This window comes from Tachysurus vachellii, chromosome 8, assembly GCF_030014155.1.
Source record: "Tachysurus vachellii isolate PV-2020 chromosome 8, HZAU_Pvac_v1, whole genome shotgun sequence".
NCBI lineage: Eukaryota > Metazoa > Chordata > Actinopteri > Siluriformes > Bagridae > Tachysurus > Tachysurus vachellii.
This window is the reverse complement of record NC_083467.1, coordinates 18,459,900-18,481,101: the sequence shown is the minus strand read 5'-3', so window position 1 is coordinate 18,481,101 and position 21,202 is coordinate 18,459,900. Positions and strand designations below refer to the sequence as shown.

At 36.7% G+C, this 21,202-nt stretch overlaps 1 protein-coding gene across 1 annotated transcript in view; it reads left to right on the top strand.

The window, feature by feature from the left end:
- Positions 1 to 2,622: 2,622 nt before the first annotated feature.
- The window catches only part of LOC132850555 (uncharacterized protein KIAA2012), an 82,603-nt gene continuing 64,023 nt past the window's right edge, over positions 2,623 to 21,202 (top strand). Inside the window, exon 1 of the mRNA XM_060877192.1 lies at positions 2,623 to 2,808. The gene's annotated coding sequence lies outside the window, so the exon portion shown is untranslated. The remainder of the gene's footprint in view (positions 2,809 to 21,202) is intronic.

The window sequence follows — 21,202 nt, the reverse complement described above, 5'->3', positions numbered from 1 at the left end:
GCCACTTCCACAAACATCTCCTCACAGAAACCTTCACTATATCAATTATTAAAATGTCTTCTTTGTTAAATAACACATTTTTAATCTTTTTATTATTACAAGACTCTTTAACAAGAGTTATTACTACACAAGGAACAACATTTCACTGCATTCTTGACAAAGTGTAAAGCTAAATCATAGTGTCTAATTTTAAGGTTTAAGGAATCTTAATTATCTTACAGAGAAATTAAGTATGAATTCAATAAAATGGAAAATGCTAATTTTTGATTATGCAAAATGTCGGCATTTGAACATTTACAATGATACTGAGGTGTATTACAATTAAACTACAGCTATGTTGATGTAAGCAAACAAAAAACTTCTGTAATAGTGTACATGCAATTTGATAGTGAAATGATAATGATAAATGGATTTTTTGAATTTCTAGACGGAAAAATGTATTAAGAACTTACATTGTTGCAGGTGTGTGTGTGTGTGTGTGTGTGTGTGTGTGTGTGTGTGTGTGTGTGTGCCATCACTTCTAATGGGATTAAAATTGGGATTAGGATTGCAGATATTTAAACCTAAGCAGCAAGGTAAATGAGAATTGTCTCTTCACACTTCACACCTCTGTTGTTATCTTATCACCTCAGTTTCTGAAAGCATCAATGTTTGTAAATCCCTTTTAATTTCCCTCAAAGATTTGAATGTTTATGAATAACAAATAATGGTGAGGAATTAAAGAGTTTGGATAGTGACTCAATCAGTCAAAGGCTGCAGTAAATAGATTTGTACCTCATTACAAATCGTAGGTTTAGGTTAATTTATTATTATTAATCATTGGTCACCTCAGGAAACCAATCGTATGGCATTAGTTTGAAAATCATTTTCAACAAGTATCAGAAAAGGCTTTCAGATATGAAGTCAAATTAGCATGTGCTGTCAGACTCTTGAACGCAAGTTCAGTAGCTCCATATCACAACTGAAACAACTGTGTTCATGCAAAAAAAACATACACAGCAAATCCATACACCTCATTGCTCTGGATATTAAACAGAATTCCTTATAAGAAAGATTAGGTTATCTTTAGATTATCTAAAATAAAAAATGAATTATGACTCGAATCAAATTTGCTAAGAAATGTAATATCATCTAATATCATCCTGATATTTTTACTACACCATAAACCCCAGGACAGCTGCCTCAGACATATCATTTCTCAAGAAGGGAGAGTCTTTTAAATAGTTGTTTATTTGTAATATACATCATACAAAATGAATAAAAAGACCTGTATACTTAACTTTTTTTTACCAGAGGGCAAAAATTTCTGCCTGTTCTGGAGGTGCCCATGTTCAGCATTGAATTTCTTTGTCATTTTACACTTCACAGTAGTGGTTAATGACTCTTATGAAATAATTAGCAGTTTAAACAAATTCTTTTGAAATAGTATTTCTGTTTCCACCTAGCCTACTAGGAGCAATATATTCATAAAAAAATCACAAAAAAAGTTTTCACTTACGTCTTGCTTATTGCTTACGTCTTTAAAGTGAATTGTGATATCAAACCCATTTCTCCTCTTTGAGATGCCACAAGTGCTTGTTCATAAGCATCTAAAATTTAAAGGCATTTTCTTTCTAAAATTCTATATAAGATTAACCCAATTAGAGGTAAATATGTCTTTCACTGAAGGCCAACAGTGTCCTGACAAATTTTAAGTCTTGCGCCGATAAAATCATTCATTTGTTTATATTCATTGAAAATCTCTGATTAGTCTAGTTCCATTCTGATGGTGAACTGGAACGCCAGTGTACTGGTAAAAAAGGGCTTAATCTCATCCATTGAAAACCACATTCCCAAACCTTCTGACACAAGTGCCTCTCAGAAACCCAATTTCAGAAAAAAAAAAAAAGCTCCAAACTATTACTGTGCTGGTAGTATGTGTTTAACAACTACTTGTAATTCTAGAAGTGATTTAAACAAAGGCCCTCATTTGCATCGGTGATATGTTGGGATAGCCAATTTGGCTTGTCCTGACAGAAGGAAATTTGCAAGTTTGCAATATTCCCTTCATTCTTGCTTATATCTACATCTCATTATACAACAATTCATTATTCAACATTGTAAAATAGATGACAGTAGCACAAAGAATAAAAAACCCAGCCTGCAAAATACTTTGTCTAACAGTAAAGCAAAGTGGAAAATAGTACCAGTAGCACTGCAAAACAGATATACTGTACAGTACGAGTGAATATACACTGAAGAGAAACAACCTTCATTGAAGATCTCAAGAACCTTTAGGTACAGAAGGCTTATACTGTGGTATTTCTATGGTAGTGATAGAGTTGGCTTGTTAGGTCCATCTACTGTACACAAATAAATCAGATTTTATACATTAAATGCTAAATCTTTTTCCTCAGTAGATCAGAAATCTAGCTCCAGATGTTTTCAACTACTGTTCAAAATGTAACAGAAGGAGAGTTGTAACAATGTCCCTTGTTAAAAGTGATAAAAAATAAATAAAATTATAAGTATTTGAACTGAGAGAACCATCCATTATGGGTCAAAGACTCTCTTTGGCCAAGGAGGAAGCAGGAGGGAAGGTTCCTGAGTACACACTCACACACACACACACACACACACACACACATTGCCTGCCAAAGCCAGTGCCAGCTACTAATCAGACCACAGCATCCCTCACATAATCACACACAGCAGGTGCAGCCCATCACACTGGGGACTCTTTCTACTACTAAATGCATTACATCACGCCATAGAGGATTCATTCATACAGCTCAACTGAAGAGGGATAATCTCATTGTACAGCTCCAGGTAGGCCATACGGTGTTATTCATACTCAGAGCTGCAGCAAAATCATGTCACTGTTCTCTCTCTACGGGAAAACAGCAGCCAACAATGAGCAGTCCTGATGGGCAACAGGAGTAACATTACAATTTAAATCATAAATCATATTTAAATTTACTTTTACATTTAGTGATCTGTCAAGAACATGCACTGAAATCTAGTTAGAGATTAAGTAAGGATTATTACCTTTTAAAGGTTAATGCTATTTCCATATTTAATAGCACATACTGTAAACAATGAATACAACAAATTTCAGAAACGTTCTCCTCAACCCCAAGTTCAGCAAGTAACATCAAATCATTATGTCTGTACACAGCATCAGCAGTAAACAAAAAATACTTTATACCTTTAACAGTATAGAAGCATTTAGATTCAATCAATCACCCTAAAGACATATTTGTTTTGCTAAAGCTATATCACTGACTATACAGTTCTCAGCTTTGAGGAGGGAAATATACATCACTCATCACAGTTTGCTAGTTAGAGTGTTGATAACAAAAGGCAAACATTGGGACCTCCATGTTTTTCCCCATGTTGAAGCTCACACACACCGGGGAACATAAAAAGACATTTCAAAGTTTTTTTTGAATTTCTAAAATAAATCAAATGTGTCATAATACAGTGTCATCTAGAACCCTGAGTGTTCTGGTGAACCCTTAAAGGCTTTGTGTAGAACCGTGCAACAGAGTGTTTTCCTTTCAGGACAGTTTTATGCAGAATGCCTTTAGAAAGTTAGGAACAAGGCACCATCTACAGTTCCCCTGAAGATATTGTACTAAGACAAAGAACAATCAATACAGATTGTGTAGATTTATCTATTTTTTCTGTTATTATCCTAATTAATGTCATGCTCCACTTAAACCTAACCCTAAGCTGCAGTATGGTATATCTATATTTAAGTCCCAATTCCTATATTCTATATTTTATTTATTTTATATATATTATATTTATATATATGGTACAGCCAGATATGTCTGCACATGTAGGGACATTTGGGCAGATACACATGTACATACACTACAGTGTTGTTGAGCCGTGGTCTGAGGTAGGGGGAAGGGAAGCAGGCATGGGGCCCACCTTTCCCAGCCTGCTTTGCAGCTTTTGGGGGTCAGCAGGAAGAACAGCAGGAAGAACAGCAGGAAGAACAGTGGGACGCAGGAGATGAGAGAGATTAATAAACCATAAAATCTCACCAAGATGATGAGCTTGTGTTAAAATGAGGACCCAAATATTAGCAAATGATAACATGAAAAAGAAAAGGAAAAAAGTGCAGGATCAAATTTATTCAGATAATGTTTGTACAGTGAACATGGAATGTTGTAGTTCAAATCCCAGGCAAACAGTCTATAGATTTAAATTTGGTGCTAAGAATGTGGATAGATCAGACAGTAAATAATTGCACAAATGCAGATGTACAGCTTTTCCACATCCTTCTTTGTAATGAAGAGTTTACTGACATGTTCTGTCTGGAGCTGACTCATAAATTAATTACCTTGAACTGAACAAGGTGTGCTAGATTAGAGAAAACAAGTGCTGTGTGTTCTCTCATATTGCCCTGAATTATAATCTCATTATAATCATCCAAAAACTTTTATTTTTGTATTCAACAAGACATTATCATCTCACTGACAACACCCTCGTTGTAGTTCACAATCATATAAATCACAGTTTCAAGAAAATATGGATGAAAATAATAAAAACCTTCCCTTTTAATGTTTGTTTCTCATGTCCTGAGCTGATATTTGTCTCTGAGTCTGAGGTTCAGATAAAGACCAGGAGCAAAAGAGTTGACATTTCTTTGAACATAGTCTCGTGTCTGTTACAGTCACTAGCACTTTAAATTTTCCAGATAAGCCTCAGCAATTACTAATTAATTTTTAGAAAATGAGAATCTGTCTGTTTCTTTCACACACTTTCAGATCATGTTACTCCGCAGAATTCATACTTGCGTTACTAAATACAGCAAATATGCAGCAAAACATCCGAAAGCCGGAAATATTCGTGTTCAGACCAGTAGGAGATTCTAAAGTCGCAGGCTGTCCATCAAATCAGGGTTGTGTAGTCAACAGGAAGTATTAATCGATGAAAGCAGACACAACTATTGCTGTGTTGCAACAAAAAGCACTTTGTTATCAAGCTTCAAAAAGCTGAGGATGTTATAGTTTTCATTGGCATGACATCACATGAGAAATTTGATATAGAATAGCACTGACTCTACAGGGTTGGGCATGATACATTATACAGTTATCTAACTAGGCTGTACAAAAACTCCATAAGAACTACACTCCACTTTATTGCAGCGCAAAAGAGAAATGCTACTCCAACTAGCTGGCATGAAAAACACAACTTGAATTAAACAGAGTATATAATGTATATGATGTTAGAAATAAATGATTTCTAGATATAGCATTTAGATCCAGAAGAATAATCTCCAAAATCAAGAAACTACACACCCTTTACTATTAGCTTTATTGCAGTTACAGAATACATTAGAGTATACTGTATATGATAAATTAAGATTAATAGTGAAATAATAATGATTAAAGTGTCAACTCTAGACAAGCTCTAGATCTGTAAAAGAAACAAAGTACAAACCTCTGTTCTGGAAACTGAAGTTTAACTAATAACTTTAATTCTTGTAGCATTCGTCCACCAACAATGCCCTTAAATGTGTTCATCTTGACACAGAGCTTCAAAGCTCTAGACGACCTCCAGCACATCATACACCGGAATTTTTCATTCATTCCAGTTCAGAAACTGGTGCTTATGATATTGTGAAGAGCAGAGCTGAGCAAGCAGGATCTGCATTGCTTAACTGTAACAAGTTATAAGATGATAAGCATTCTTTTATATCAGCTGTTATTTTTGGTGCATGCAACTAAAAGTCGTAATTCATCATTTCTGACCTCAGACTAGGGAAAAAGTCTGAGTTAAGACGAATGCAGCATTAGAAGTGGCTTGTGTTGTGCTATAATCCCACAGCTATCACTCTTTTGTCTCTCAGAAAATTCACTAAGCTACTTAAAGGGAAATGATGGCAAGCCATGAGTGACTGGTGAAATTAGTTCTGCTGCATCAGTCCTCTGATACTATAGTAAACAAGTGCAATTTTTTATTAGCTATAGAATTTTGGGAGATCATGACCTTCATTCTGTTGCTCTTACCCCAATAATCTTACACTGTCGTCATATATTCTGCTGGCTGTGGGACATATTTTGGGTTTTTCTTATTTGCTCTAAGATTTTTTTGTAATTTGTCCTTTATACTTTATTTTTGTGTTGTGTTTGATTCAAAATGAATGATTTATTTTTCTTATATGATTTACATGTTTATCTTTATTAAACAGTTCTTAATTTAATATTTTATATATTATATTATGATATATTTCATATTTTGATATAGACGTTTATAAAGCTAGCTGATGCACTTTAAGTTTTCTGTTATATTTGACAAAATCTATTTTCACATTAAATGTTTCACATTAAACCCAAATCCTGAGCTGAATTTAGCTCCCGGAAATTTGTCCTCCATCTGCTCACTGAAGATGGAGAGCAGAACAGTACAGACAGCCTTCCTCAAAGCGCTTTTCTCTGAACCCGGTTCACATGCAAGCATAAAGCAGTAGAAGAGATGATGGGGCTATTTATGAGGGTGTGATGAATGTGTGTGTTTGGGGTGTTAGATAAATAAATGTGTAAAGGCTATCTAGATTTGACAGCTGTGGATTTCAGTATTATCTTTGTGATGAGCATGCTCCTTCTATTCTGCTGAGAACGTGACCAGTGACAAGACGCAGAGCTACACACTCTCTCTCTCTCTCTCTAAAGCTCTCTCTCTCTCTTTCTCTCTCCACTGTTTGAGATATACAGACAAACCGGTCAGTGATCATGCTGTCACTCTATTTGGGGCCATGAATATACACCCAGAGAATACAAGCCTCATATGGAAATGTATTACATTTCTTTCCAGCTGTAACTAGGCAGAGAAAATCTTTATGAAAAGGTGAAGGTTTAGTGAAGAAAAGTGGGTCAGGAGAAGAGAGCATACTAACTCCTCATATCTACGTATCTATGTATCCATCCATCTATCTATCTATCTATCTATCTATCTATCTATCTATCTATATATATATATATATATATATATATATATATATATATATATATATATAAACTACAAAACACATATATATATGTGACAAAACACACACACACACATATATATATATATATATAGCTAATTTGTTTATTCATTTATTTATTTGTACGTTTAGTGTGTGTGTGCCAGCGTGCATGTGTGTTTTGTAGTTTACTTCAGCAGCAGATTGAAACCATTCTTGCACCAGTTTAACCTGTATAATCCTCAAGGTCAGCTCTGTACTTTCTCTGCCCCAAATAACAATAAGATCTAATTAACCTACCAAGATTACCATTGTGATTATCATTTTGTTGCATTTTATGGCACTTTTGTTTACAAACAGATGAATGCGATGTTGTTTTTATCTCTTTGCATAGTTAATGAAGTGTGTATCTTTATTTGATGTTGTCTACACAGGTGGGACATTTGGCCAGTCAGTAAAGCCATTCGAGAGAGACTGTGAAACAGCTGCAGCTATATCACCACCTCACCTCTTTATGTGCCATCACTGTGGGTGTGACTGAGCCTATCAGTGTCCTGCATATGACAGACTGGTGTCAGGGTGGGGGAGTGTGTATGATGTGTGTGTGTGTGTGTGTGTGTGTGTGTGTGTGTAGCGGGCACACAGGGTGCTGAGGATAAAAGTGCTACACCAGTTGGTCACATGACACCTGTGCTTGATGGTTGTCTCCCCAGGGGTTCTGTCTATCTCACACACACACACACACACACACACACACACACACACACACACACACACACACACACACACACACACACACACACACGGTACCTATTAACAAGCTATTTACATTGCTGTTTGCTTAAAGATGAAAAACCAGCCTGGTCTTAAATTAACAGAACAAGATTATGAATATATTTATATTTAATCATTAGAGCAAATATAAATATATTTAGACACAGAGAGAAAGAGAGCCAGATGGCACTTTCCTCATCATAATTATTCAGCTCAGGACTCAAATTCAGACTGCTTGTGGGAGTCAGGCTTGACAGGCAGGCACACATCAAATGCTGCCAGATAAATGTTGCTTAAAGACAGAATCATTCAGAACACACACACGCGCACACACACACAAACACACACACACACACTTATTCAGTTCAGCAACACGTACATGTACCATCACAAAGAGAAGAAAAAAAAATCTTTTTGTAAGCATTGACCTCATTCTGAAAAAAAAAATGGAAATAAGATATTTGATAACCTTGAAAGGGTAACAAGACAAATACTGGTTACAGATACACTGAAGGAAACATTAATAATTTGTAACCATAATCATTGTTGCATCATTGACAATGCCCATAAATAGTATTTTATACTGCAGTCTTTTAAATATTGGTCATAAATGATTATACTATATATTGCAAACTACTTTTTTTGTAATTTCCCAGTAACTCTAGGAATGCATATAGTATTTGTATATCTTCTTCTATCTCCTTTCCAAAGTGAGGTTTTGACTACAGAGCGGAGTAAACAAACCCTCCCTACTTACATTCAATTAAAGTCATCGGTTTAATCATGTGTATTGTATTAGTAATGGGTGTGTGGCAACAATCAGTCCTTCCTGCTTTCATCCATTTAAAGGAATAGACAAACACATGTTAGGTTAGTGTTAGCTCCATGTGTTGACCCCTAAACCCACCACAAGCTCCACAAAAACACCTCATCTCTCCTTTGCCATCAAAGTGAGAGATTTAGCAAACACTTTTGCCTCCTCACCTCCTCTGCTGCCATTTGTAGAGTGACTGAGGTGGAAACATACACACCTCACCTTCTCTCAAGTCTCCAAGTTGTTGAAAAAGGTTAAGTGTTGTTCTTTTCTTTGACCAGCAGGGGCGCATTCTCTCACATCTTACTTTTAAGCAGCCAATATTTTTATAATGGATGTTTATATAAGTAAATGACAAGTAAAGTATAACCACAGTCATACTTTATGTAAGTCAGCACACATTCCCCGCTATACAATTGTTTACAGTCAGCGTCTTTACCACGAATCTGTACTGTGCTGCCTGCAGAGCGCAAATCTAATCAAAGCCTTGATTATCAGGTCTCCTGCTCTGTCTGTCTCTATCTCTCTCTCTCTCTATCTGTGAGTGTGGATTCATTCCCTGATGAAAGATAAACTTTGAAACAATGGGCTAGAACACCTCCTTAGTGCTATTATTGTGACGGTGGAGGTGCTAATAGCATTTAGGTTTAAAACAAGGGATGGAATTTAACACAGAATGAGAAATGAAAGAGGCATGGCCAAGCTGATAGGATTCATGACACTGAATATATATATTTTTAGACATTTTTTTTAAGACATTTTTAAGCAGACTGCATTTACCTCTGCGTTTGTTAAACTGTCTCATTACCAAAGTAAGCTTTGCACACAGACAGCTAATGCAAAGTTATAAAGGGCAGTGGAGGCTCAATGGTTAAAGCTCTGGGATACTGATCAGAAGGTTGAGCCCCAGCACTGCCAAGCTGCCACTGTTGGGCTGTTGAGCGAAACCTTTATCCCTTTCAGCTCCAGGGGCGCTGTAACATGGCTGACCCTGCACTTTCTAACGAACTGGGATATGTACAGAAAATAATTTATCTGTGCTGTAATGTATGCTCTTTCTGAAGCTGCCGAAAGGAAAACATTTGATATCATTTTTGCTAAAAGGAAAATCGAGAGGAATACATTTGATCAAAACCCATTTTTTATCTGCTGTTTTTCCAGAATTTTTATCTGTTGTTTTTCCAGTTTTCCCAAACCACTGCACATACTTTGCAGCAGAGCACATATCAGTACAGATTTTAGTACTGCACTGACAGCACACTCATTAGTATACATTGCTATGTTCTCTTTTTAAGGATCTTTTCTCATTTCCCCTTATCACACAGATGCAGAAACTTTGTCACATTACACCCGAGTTTACTGATGAACACAAACTTTCTGCAGACACACTGTGTACATTTCTTCATCCACTAAGTGCTTTGGCCTTGTTACAAAACTACGAAAAGCTACTGTAATGTAAACTCACCAGCCACATAATCTTTTTGAGGTTTCACCATTGGCTGCAGCTGAAGCTTTTTTGTCTGCCACTGAAGTATTTGAAGTATACTCCTTAGGAAAATATTTGATTAAATCAAAAAGAAATAATCTGAGAACTACAAAAAGCAATAAGTATAAAAAGAGGACAAAGTAAGATAAAATCTTGTGTGATACTAAAGTAAATGTGTTATCTAAAATGTTTAATCACTACGTATATTTATTCTGCCTGGTTCCTCTTGCAAGATTCTGTTATTAGCTTATTTTCAATACAGGTCGATAGCTCCATGCAAAAAGAAAAATGACATATTACTAAACATAGCATTTGCCTGGAAGTGAAACCATTCATCATGTTAGTTCCAGTGAACTGACAGACATTTTGCGCGCATCCTGTGTGAAAGCACTTTATTCTACCTAAATGTCATGACACTAATCTATGTGGTTGGTAGAAGTTCAGTCATGTGGCGATCCCTCTGGACTTTCGAAGACTGATTACTGCAGTGCTGAGTGAACTTGACCCAGTGAAGCATAGCCTTCAGAAGCCATGCTGAAGTGAGCGGATGATGAATCAGAAGGAGAAACAGTGCTGACCATATGGCCTAGGCCTGCTTTCTGCTCTCTCAGCACGACAACACTGACCCTCTCTCCAGAGGCCTGCTCCTCTCCTCCACAGCTATTAACTCACACAGACAAATGGCTGCAGAACACACACACACAAACACACACACACGCAACTTTTTCCCTCGGTATTCAGTTCATTTCACTCAAACTCTTTGCAGTGCATGACATCAGAGAAAAACGTGTTCTTTAAAGGTTTACTGAAAAAACTTTACATGCTTACTATAAATGCTTGAATTGATCTGTTTAAAAATTTTTTAACTAAAGTGGAACTGTGCTGAAAATGTTAGCTATGTGTTTGGCTAATACTTTGTATTGAACATGAAAAAGGCCTAACTTTCTTTTGATGTATCTCTTTCACATTTATAGTGTGTAGGTTATGCTCAGGTTACTTTGACCAAAGATAAAAGTAATATCATTTGACACCATTTTTTTTTACAAGAGAATTCTGCATGTTAAATTACTGGCAAATCTTATCTGCTCTCATAACTAAGTGCAAATATTTTTATGGGTCTTTGCAAAATGAGATATGTTCAATAGTTTGCTTTTTTCTCATAAAATAACGACCGGCATGTCAAAGTCAATATGAGGCATGTAATGGCTCAGTGAACAGAGTACGAGGGTTAACGGTGTACATTTTATAAAGTTAGTATTTATATAAAAACAAACAAACAAACAAAAAATCCTGCAAACAAATAACATGACTGCTTTTTTTTCATCCAGCCCTAAAAGACATTTCATTTTGTCCCATTAATCCAAAACTGAGTTTCCATTAACTCTAGTCAAACAGAAATAAATCACCTTCATTTCAATGCCATTGTAAACATTATTTTGGTGGAAACATGACTGAAGAGGTGTCTCATTGTGATGGATTCCTTCACTTACTTTTTTCCCCCAGCAATTAGCATGTCAACTACAAGCCCTCTTTCTGATGGAGATGGCAGAGCCTGGTGAACCAAAGAGGGTAAAAACTCCCTTTTGTCGTGAGAATGGCTCATGGGATGGAACTGGAGGTGGGGGAGAGACCACCAAAAGCAGAAGTTTTGACTTCAAAGGAGGGGGGCCTTTCGGTCAGTACAACCAGCAAAACTAAAACACCTTGCTATGGTTCCATTTAACACCAAGATTTTCAGATAGAAACTGAAGAGTATGGCTGAACAGAAGTAAAAGAGGAAACAGGTTTCATTCCTGGAGTGGTTGGTGCTATCTTTGTGTTTCACACCAGGCTGGAGCAGATGGGTTCCTCTGTGGGGGGAGTGAAGGATTCTCTGTTAGCAGACACTGCAGCCTTCCCCCACACATTAGCATAACCTTTCTCAGTGTGTAAGGGGGTGGAGGAGGGGATCAGCCTGACTGCCTGAGGTGTATACACCCCCAACTTAAAAAAAATCCACCAAATCAACAGGGATGTAGCCACTGGAGTAACAGATGCCGACATCATCTGTTTCTAGGACTGTAAACAAACATAGATATTAAAAAAACAAAAAAAAAAAAACAAGGAGAAATAACAGTCAAGAAAGGAAGAGGTCATCCTCCCTTCTGTGCTCTACCACAGAGCATTAAACCATCATGTCACCAGTGTATACAGACGTATCCAAGGTCTGGCTGTACCTCCACCAGCTCCTGTGACTAAGTAGTCAGATATTGAAGTAGCATTGCAAATAAGCTGCTGAAATCTTTGCACTTCTGAACTTGAGCAGCAGATTACTGGTTCATGCTTGCCAGCTCTTTGATGTTCAACTGATTTAGAAGCCGAGCCAATATTAACTAGAATTGCTGTGGTTTGAAATGATTAATGGGTAGAACTGGAAGAGTGTAAGACGAACACTGATCTAACCACGTCAAACATGTATGTGGTTTTTAATCAGTCATGTACCACATGTAACACTATATTAGGGTTCGGATATGCGGATGAATTTTAATTAACCTATTCTGATTTAACATTCTTGATTCCCTCGTATCATTGCATTGAGTTGAGTTAGTGTTCTGGAAATTTCTCAAGAAAGCTAAGTAACACAGTTGTATAACCCAGAGGTCTTCCTGATGCCTTGCTGATGTTTGTACTATAATTTAACACATGCAGACTTCAACAATCACATCTAATGCATGTTTCTTTAAAGCATTAAATCTAACCAGATGGATAGGACTCTTGACTACTGACTGAAAAGTTGTGATTTTGACCACAAAACTGTCTCTGTTAGGCCTTAAAGAGCAAATGAAATATCTCAAGAGCTGTGATCTGTAGCTGATATTGTCAACTCAATTTTGAAACATGAATCTTCAAACTTGAAAGTAGCTTAGCTAAATGTAAGCAATATAGATGAGATTTTTTTCATCTCTTGAGTATTTCTCACCACTACCTTCACCCGTACCTTTTGACTTTAAAGTGAGTTATAATCTTAAAGCTGCTACAGAGGTGCTGATGGTCACAGAGGATCATCAATAGGATGCATCTGATGAGTCATAATGCTAGGCATATTGTTAATTTTAAATGTTAACCTACTTGATTTACTCCTACTGATGGAGAAGCCTCAATGGTGGATAAAGGCAGAATCATGTTTTTGTGAAGTCTAAGACATTACCACATTTAACACACCCAAAGTAAAACACTAATGTGAAAACATCAACATTTACAGCATTTGGCAGACGCACTTATCCAGACGGATGTACGAAACTGCTTTGAAGTCTCTATCAATGAATCGATACTAGTTCACTAGATCAATACATTGATACTAGATCACTAGGTCACAGACTAAGAATACCAATAGTCTAAATCTGAAGGGAGGAAATACAGCAAGAAGACAGCCAGGGACTCTGTATGGTCATTTTATCACCATAAAGTTAAAGGGTATGTTGAAGAGCTGTATTGAGATATAGGATATCGTGCTTTTGATATTAATTTTTTTGATGGTTTTTGATATTTGCTAAAAAATCTCTAAAATACTAAAATATGCATGGTCTTAAGCTTTAAGCTCAGCTCAAATTTATAAAAATCTAAGAGGTACATTTTTCAACAGTGGCCCAACACAAAACATTCATATACTTTAAGATCAAAGACTGTTTGGTTTTTTGAAGAGTTTTTTGGCTTTAGATCTGCTGTTCAGATATCTAGCGAACATTCACTCCACCAGCTAGATACCAAAACAGAGAAGAGTCTTGAAGCAGTCCTACCTTGCACCCTGTGATATGGTGTGACCAGTCGAGCAGTGCTGGAGTAAAAGCTTTTCACATGACAACAAACTTGCACAAATTCTTCTTTTTCCAAAATGAATAACTCCAGTCATTTTTCCACAGCCACAGAACAGAGCATTTAACTCTCTGAACACCAGACTACTCCAGGAATGTGTCATCAATTTTTATGGATGTGACAAACTGTGACAAATTAGAATGAGGTTATCTATAAAAACTAGAAATTTGTTTTTAGATGTTGTCAAATTTCTTTTGCATAAAGTTTAGAAAGGCTCAGATTGTCCTTTAAATTGTCACTTTGAGTAAAAGCATAAGCTAAATGAATAAACATAAATGTAAGCTGTTTCAACCATATCCCATATCATGAAGCATTACATTGGGTTACTAATGTCAGGCTATTCATTTTGCAGCAGGGAACAAATCAAAATATTTGCCACTGTGGTCTATAATCAATACAATTATAGGGCTCTGTTTTGTCACCCTGAAAACATCTGAAAGTCTGACAACTTCGACATGGCTCTCTGTCAAAACTCACAGCAGCTGTTATAAAGGAGATAAGCTTTCATTTACTTCCAAGATCAACTGGTTTCTGGATTGAAAGAGAATTACAGCAGGAAATGGACACAAGTCTTGGACAGGCCTGCAAAGCGTCTAGCGTCTAAACTTTACTGATGACTCATCCTTGAATGATTGTTTCAAACTGGAGGCTCTGCTCTAAATCACTCAGACACACAACTAAAAGTTCAGACCTTTTATAGCTGCAAGAAGACTGAGTGTAAATAATAAAGATAGGTGTGTGTGTGTGTGTAGGTTGGAAGGTCAGTGGCTTCAAATGCGACTACATTGTCCACTCACACCGGCCATTACAGAGACTGTGGGTAAGTATTTACAGCCAGGGCTATAAAGCACTTTGTCACAATTCAGCAGGAGGCTTTCAGAGCTGGAGGAAACACTCATTAGCAGAGAATGAAATAGAAAAAAGAAAGAAGAAAGAAAGAAAGAAAGAAAGAAAGAAAGAAAGAAAGAAAGAAAGAGATGGGGGGGGGGGGGGGGGCCGTGGGAACTGCCCAACACACTAAAGGTAATGAAGTATAATGGGATGTAGAAGTAATTCAGCTCACAAACATGGCTGTGAAATTCACCATTAGGATTATTGGATTATTGATGATACAAATTAGACCAGCAAAATGTCTTGTATTTACAGTTTGTTTATGCTTCTTTGAAAAACATTACACAAGCATCATAAAATACATAGGATTCAATACGGCTTGAGATTTAAGGACGACCCCCTGAAAATTACTGGTGTCTAACTGTGACAAAGACAATATAGCTAACAAAGCTAGTACCTGAGGTAGCTAATGAGAGACTCTATGACAACACAAATAGTGAAATCAACACCGAAATGAAAGGGTTGAAAATAAATAAATAAACAAACATAAATTAATTCTATAGACAGAAGATGGTTTAAAGATACATTCAAAAAAACTACTTAATTTTCATAAATATTAATTTATACAAGCGTGTACAAAACCGAGGTCTAAATGATCCCATTAGATGAAAGCGATCTGTAGGACAAGACCTCAGAGTGAACCTGTAGTTCATTATTAAGTCATGCTAATCCCTTCACTCTTGTTAAAATGAAGCACAATGTGAACTAAAGTTAAATAACTAAGAAGATTACAGATGATTTGTGGCCTCCGAGTGACTTTTGTGTTTGTGTGTGTGCGTCTGTGTGCGAGTCTGTGTGTGGGGGATGTGGTAACCACTGAGCAAAATAAGTGCTATTTTGGCTCAGTATAACATGGAAGTCTACCCAAACACAGTGACTGAGACTCTGCCAGGCTACACACACGCACGCACACACACACACACACACACACACACACACACACACACACACACACACACAGACTGACTGAACTGACTACAGAGTAATTCAGATCTCAACAAAACACATTTGAAAACAGAGCAACACTTTCTGACCAACTGCTTAAAACAGTAACATGAAGAATGTTTTAAATAAACATTAGCATTATGTAGCATCCTGAAGTAAAAACCCAGCACACCTGTTACGGCTACACAGTGTTTGCTTTACACATGGATGGTGACATTACCGCTAGATGTGTTTGAAAACACTCCTTTCTAATTTGGATTTGATGGTTGGATAAAAAATATCTACATGTAATTTGTATTTTTGTAAAATACTTTTGTATCACAGTGACTGTTAGTAGACATTTGGTAGATTATTCAAAATTTCACTGGATTGGTTATGAATGTTTAATCATAAATTTTTTCCATAGTGAGCTGGATAAAAAACACAGGAGAAAAACCTCATATCTAATAAGTAGTAGATTGACTCACATGATTCAGTATTACTTTAGAAAATAATGAGACAGTATAATCCAGTGCATTGACACTTCATGATTCTGTAGCATAACTAGGACTAGCCATCATCCAGGACAGTGTTGACATTAAATCTGAAGTGCTACAGTTCAGCTCATATCTGTCTGACAAAACATATTTTGAAAATGCTGTGAAGTATTTTGCTGCTTATTAGGCGACATTGAGGTTTATTTTAATATTCATTATAACACATTTAGATCGCAGATCATTCCTAGGTAGACACTAGCAGAACACTGCGTCCAGTAACAGTGACCAGCTCAAACAAAAACACACACGCACGCACGCACGCACGCACGCACGCAAGCACGCACGCACACACACACACACACACACACACACACACACCTTGAATTCTGAACAGAGTGAAGAAGAGGGTGGGATTGTTTTGCAAGCAGGTGGCTCTTGTGCTATATTCACACATACAGTGATCATTCAGTTTCAGATAGAGCTGACAACAAGAGAGACATCAAGCATTGGTGACTATACATGAGTGTGTCCAAGAAATTTGAGAAAAGTTTAACTTTTAAAAGTTTTATGCAGATATGGAGCAACTTGGTACAGAACTACAAATGGAAGTGAAGATGGAACTACAAATGGAAGCAAAGAGCAAACACAGCTTCACCTTCAACTCATATGACATGCACATATACGCTGCTGAATTTTGTAGACAAACACCAAATCTCCCTCTAGAATTTTAGCGGCAGGAAATCTGATTTGCTGTCAAGTGGAATACTAGTTTTGCCACCCACTGAGAAATATTATTAATGTGCAACTGGCAACTTCACAGTACAGCAACTGGCAACTTTCAGAAATAAAATCAGTGTATGTGTGAATGTAGTTTTAATGTTGGAGAAGTAATGGAAGAGAATGGTGCATAAAGACAGAATCACACTCTTGAGAAATCTGAGACATTACCACACTGAACAGCCCTAAGCTGGAAAAACACTCCTCAAAAATATTTGTCACATAATCACAAACTTACACAAATTCCACCCACTTTAACACAAATAAATTCCAACAGAATAGGGTCAGAACATGTGTCATCAAAAAAAAACTGCTTATGTATGAAATTTAACTGAGGTGTCTATTTTAATCAAAAACTATTATTTTTTTTAATTTCTTTCAAAATGCTTCATTATAAATGTCTGAAAGAATTTTGGGACATTTTAACCTCAACTGCTTAGCTAAATTGTGAGTGATATTGGGTAAAAGCTTCAGCCAAATAAATATATTTATATGTAAACTGTTTCATTAACATCTGGTTATATTGTATTTGTCCATCCTTGGCTACACATCGGCAACATATTGCATCCTCATCTGCCAATATCAGAGGGACAGTAATCAGCTCACATGCATACAAGCACACACACACACACACACACACACACACACACACACACACACACACACACACACACACACACACACGCCAAAATTTCACCTTGAATCTCAAATTCAAAGTAGAAACAGAGCAAACAAGAGGGTGGGAATGTTTGTGTGCGGGTGATTGTGGATTTAGATGAGCTAGATGAGACCTTCGGCTCTGAGTCTGACAATCCAGCTGATCAAACAGAGCTCTAATGAGGAAGCTACACAGTGCTTGTACATGAGCAGTAACATTTTGCTACAAGCAATGCACATAGTCTTTGAGACGTTAGATATCACAGAGAAGGATGATCATATTAAAGGGATATAATTCCATAGGAACACACAACTGGACAAGAAGATATTCTTTGTAAAGGTGTTCCAACTGTAAACACAAGTTCTGTGTCTGGATACAAATGATTCTAAGCCTCTAATTACAGATGTCCAGAAGCATATAGAGCGATGAAAACAGCTCATAAGGACAATACTATGGTATTAATCAATAAAAAAATAAATACCATTACCATTATGTGATCTTATCACATGAAGGTATTTCAGTCAGTCTGTGAGCCACATTTCAAAACCCTGGCACATGCCTTAGCATTCATCCTCCATAATCCTCAGCTTTTACTGTGAAGTCCAGGCCTTGCTGTTTGTCTACAGCTGCTTTATCACGTGGAGACTAGGTTGGTGAGTACACATGACTGCCGAGATGGCATTGTGAGCTTCTGAATGTGCTTAAGCAAGGCAGATAGCCCCTGCTTTCATCCATGCTACTGGGACTGAGCTATGATTGGTAATCTGATTATATCGAAGGAGCTGATAATGTGCATGTTTTTTTGGGGATTATTTGCCAGACAGATTAACTGACTTATAGGAATAATGAAAAGTTGATACTGTTTTTTTCTGGTTGTACACAAAGGCATGTGTCTTTAATGAAAATCTGTTTGATTACTTCAGTGCCACGGTGCAGAGAGGGCATATATGTCCTTTCCTTTGTGTCACTAAAATGGTCTTTCAAGGGTTTGAAGACAGAATGTGACTCTAAATAAGCTGGACATATCCACAGAACAGATGGGAAAAGCTGTTCACGGAACAAGTATAACTGGCATTCTCTGCGTTGTTTTTTCCACTTCATTTCCTGAAAAAATATAAAGAAGAATTTTACAATATGACACATCTTATTCTCAATTTGCATTGCAAATGAGTAATTTTGTGTTTAAGGCCTTGCTCAGGGGCCTAGTAGTGGTAGCTTGGTGGAGCTGGGATTTAAACATACAATCTTCAGATCAGTAGTACAACACCTTAACCACTAGGCTACCACATCCCCACATAAACAAATATAGAAGAAATGTGTAAATATAGTATATAGTATATACAGTGAAGCATCACCCTGAAGTGTTATTCATCAGAGGTTTACATATTGTGGCGGTAGCATACAAATCTTAAATTTCTCATTAAAATGTGATGTACAATTGCTTCTACTGAATTAAATTTTTTCAAGTTTTTAATTACTTGTTTTTAATTTTCTAGAGTGAATGTGATCAATTCTCAGAGAATTAGTATGACCCAATTATGTTATGAAATCTCACAAGAATATTGGTGCTGATGGGAAGAAAGGCTGTGGTATTAAAATTAACTTAATGAGAACAAGTGCAGTATAATAGCACAGCAGGAAATGCCTCTGTCTAACAACACCAGCAAACAAAGTTTGGTTCTCAGCTTGGGTGAGCATGCAGGCTTTGATGTTATTCAGGATTTCAAAATTACATGATCAAATCATGTTGGATGCACAAAAAACAAACTCTTTTAATGAAAGTCAATTCAATCACATGGATCCGATGTACACTTTTGAACTACCTAATTTTAGTGAGCTTTTTTCCCAGGGTAATCTGCAAGAGACTTGAGACCAGGGCTGAGGTTCACTTTACATCAGAACAATGACCTGTATGTATACTGCTAAACCTACTCTGGAGTGGTTCAACACTAGGAACCTGAATACCTTAGAAGCCCCAGTTGAAGCCAGGATCTCAATATGATTTAGAAACTATGGCAAAATTATTAAAGAGTTGTCTCCATCCAATCTGATGGTGGTTGTAAAATTTGCTACTGGTTAAAAATATACCAAGTCTTTATCCAGGGGGGTTAAACTAAAAAAAACACCAACAAATGTCTAGTTTGTTGAATGAAAATACTTTTTAGTACCATGTGCTTACAAAATGCTAAACAAATAATAAAAAAATCCTGATTAAGTCAACTTCCATTACAGGCTGAAATATGAGCAAATTTGTCTGATGCCTTTATATTAATTTCATTATACGTTCAAACCCTGGACACTGGTGGTCCAGCCGCAGGATCCCACGCTCAGGATCCCGGGCAGAGAGCAGACCCAGCCACTGAAGAGTTAACTCTCAGTGCCAGTCCCTAGCCTGGATGGAATGGGAGAGTCGTGTCAGGAAGGGCATCTGGTGTAAAACCTGCGCCAATTCGAATATTTGGACCATGTGATCCACTGTGGCGACTCTGAAAAGGGAGCAGCCAAAAAAAACCAACAACAACAACATACAAAATATATACAGTAACAAGGTTTTTCCTTGAAAAGTATTCTTTGAAGCAATCACTCCAACTAAAGTAATACACGGCATAGTAATCAGACTATACAATGAGCAAAATCCTGTATAAAAGATGAGGGATTAATACTGTCTCACAGCATTGCCCAAGTGGCTATCAAGTGCTCCTGCTCTCTCTTACAGAACACACAAGCCTCCTAGGAATGTCTTTTAAAGTGCAAAGCCTGAGCCCCAGTTCTTTATAGAGACCTATATGAGCCTCATTCTTAACCTCATATGGAACTACAAACTCTCAGTCATTGCATCAACGCAAAGATGCTATCAGCTGGAGCACGGAGCCAGTCTTCAGACATGTTTCGAAGAAACATGCAGAGATCTTAAAGCTGTGGGGCTGAATCATTAGTGTAATGTTGCTGTTGAGAGAGAACCTCATGTCTCTCTTGGCAAGCTCGCTCCCCAAAGGTTTTTCCATAATTATCATAAAACTTCAGTGTGATAATAGTTACATCTGCAGCCAAAATATTTCAAAGTATAAGGTGGTTTATATAAGAAATTCATTAGTGGTGTGTACTGGTTATGCTCTGAGTAATACGAATTGATTAGGACATTTAGGGAAAAAATTATTTGAAACCAAAACTGTCAGAAGAGCAAAACCAATACTTGAAGTATCACTATGTGTTAAATAACAAACTGTATATTTTTCATGGTCTTTTAAAGAAAATAATTTTCTCCTCACTGTTTCCTTTCAATAGAAAGTTTGTTTCTGAGATCCTGCATTTATAGGTCAGTGAACTGCATCCAAAACTTTAAATCATGTCGAAGAATTTGTCAGTGAAAACATTTTTACAATAGGAATTAATAAAAAATCTATTCCAGTTACAGTAAGAGACATTATGCTGTAAATCTAGTACAGAGACTTAGAGCATATTAGAAAAATTTGAGACCTTGAATTAAATGATTGCTGGAATAAAACAGAATATTTTAAGTAAAATAAAAATACACATGCAGAAGTAGCTGTCCAGCTGCAGTTCTTCA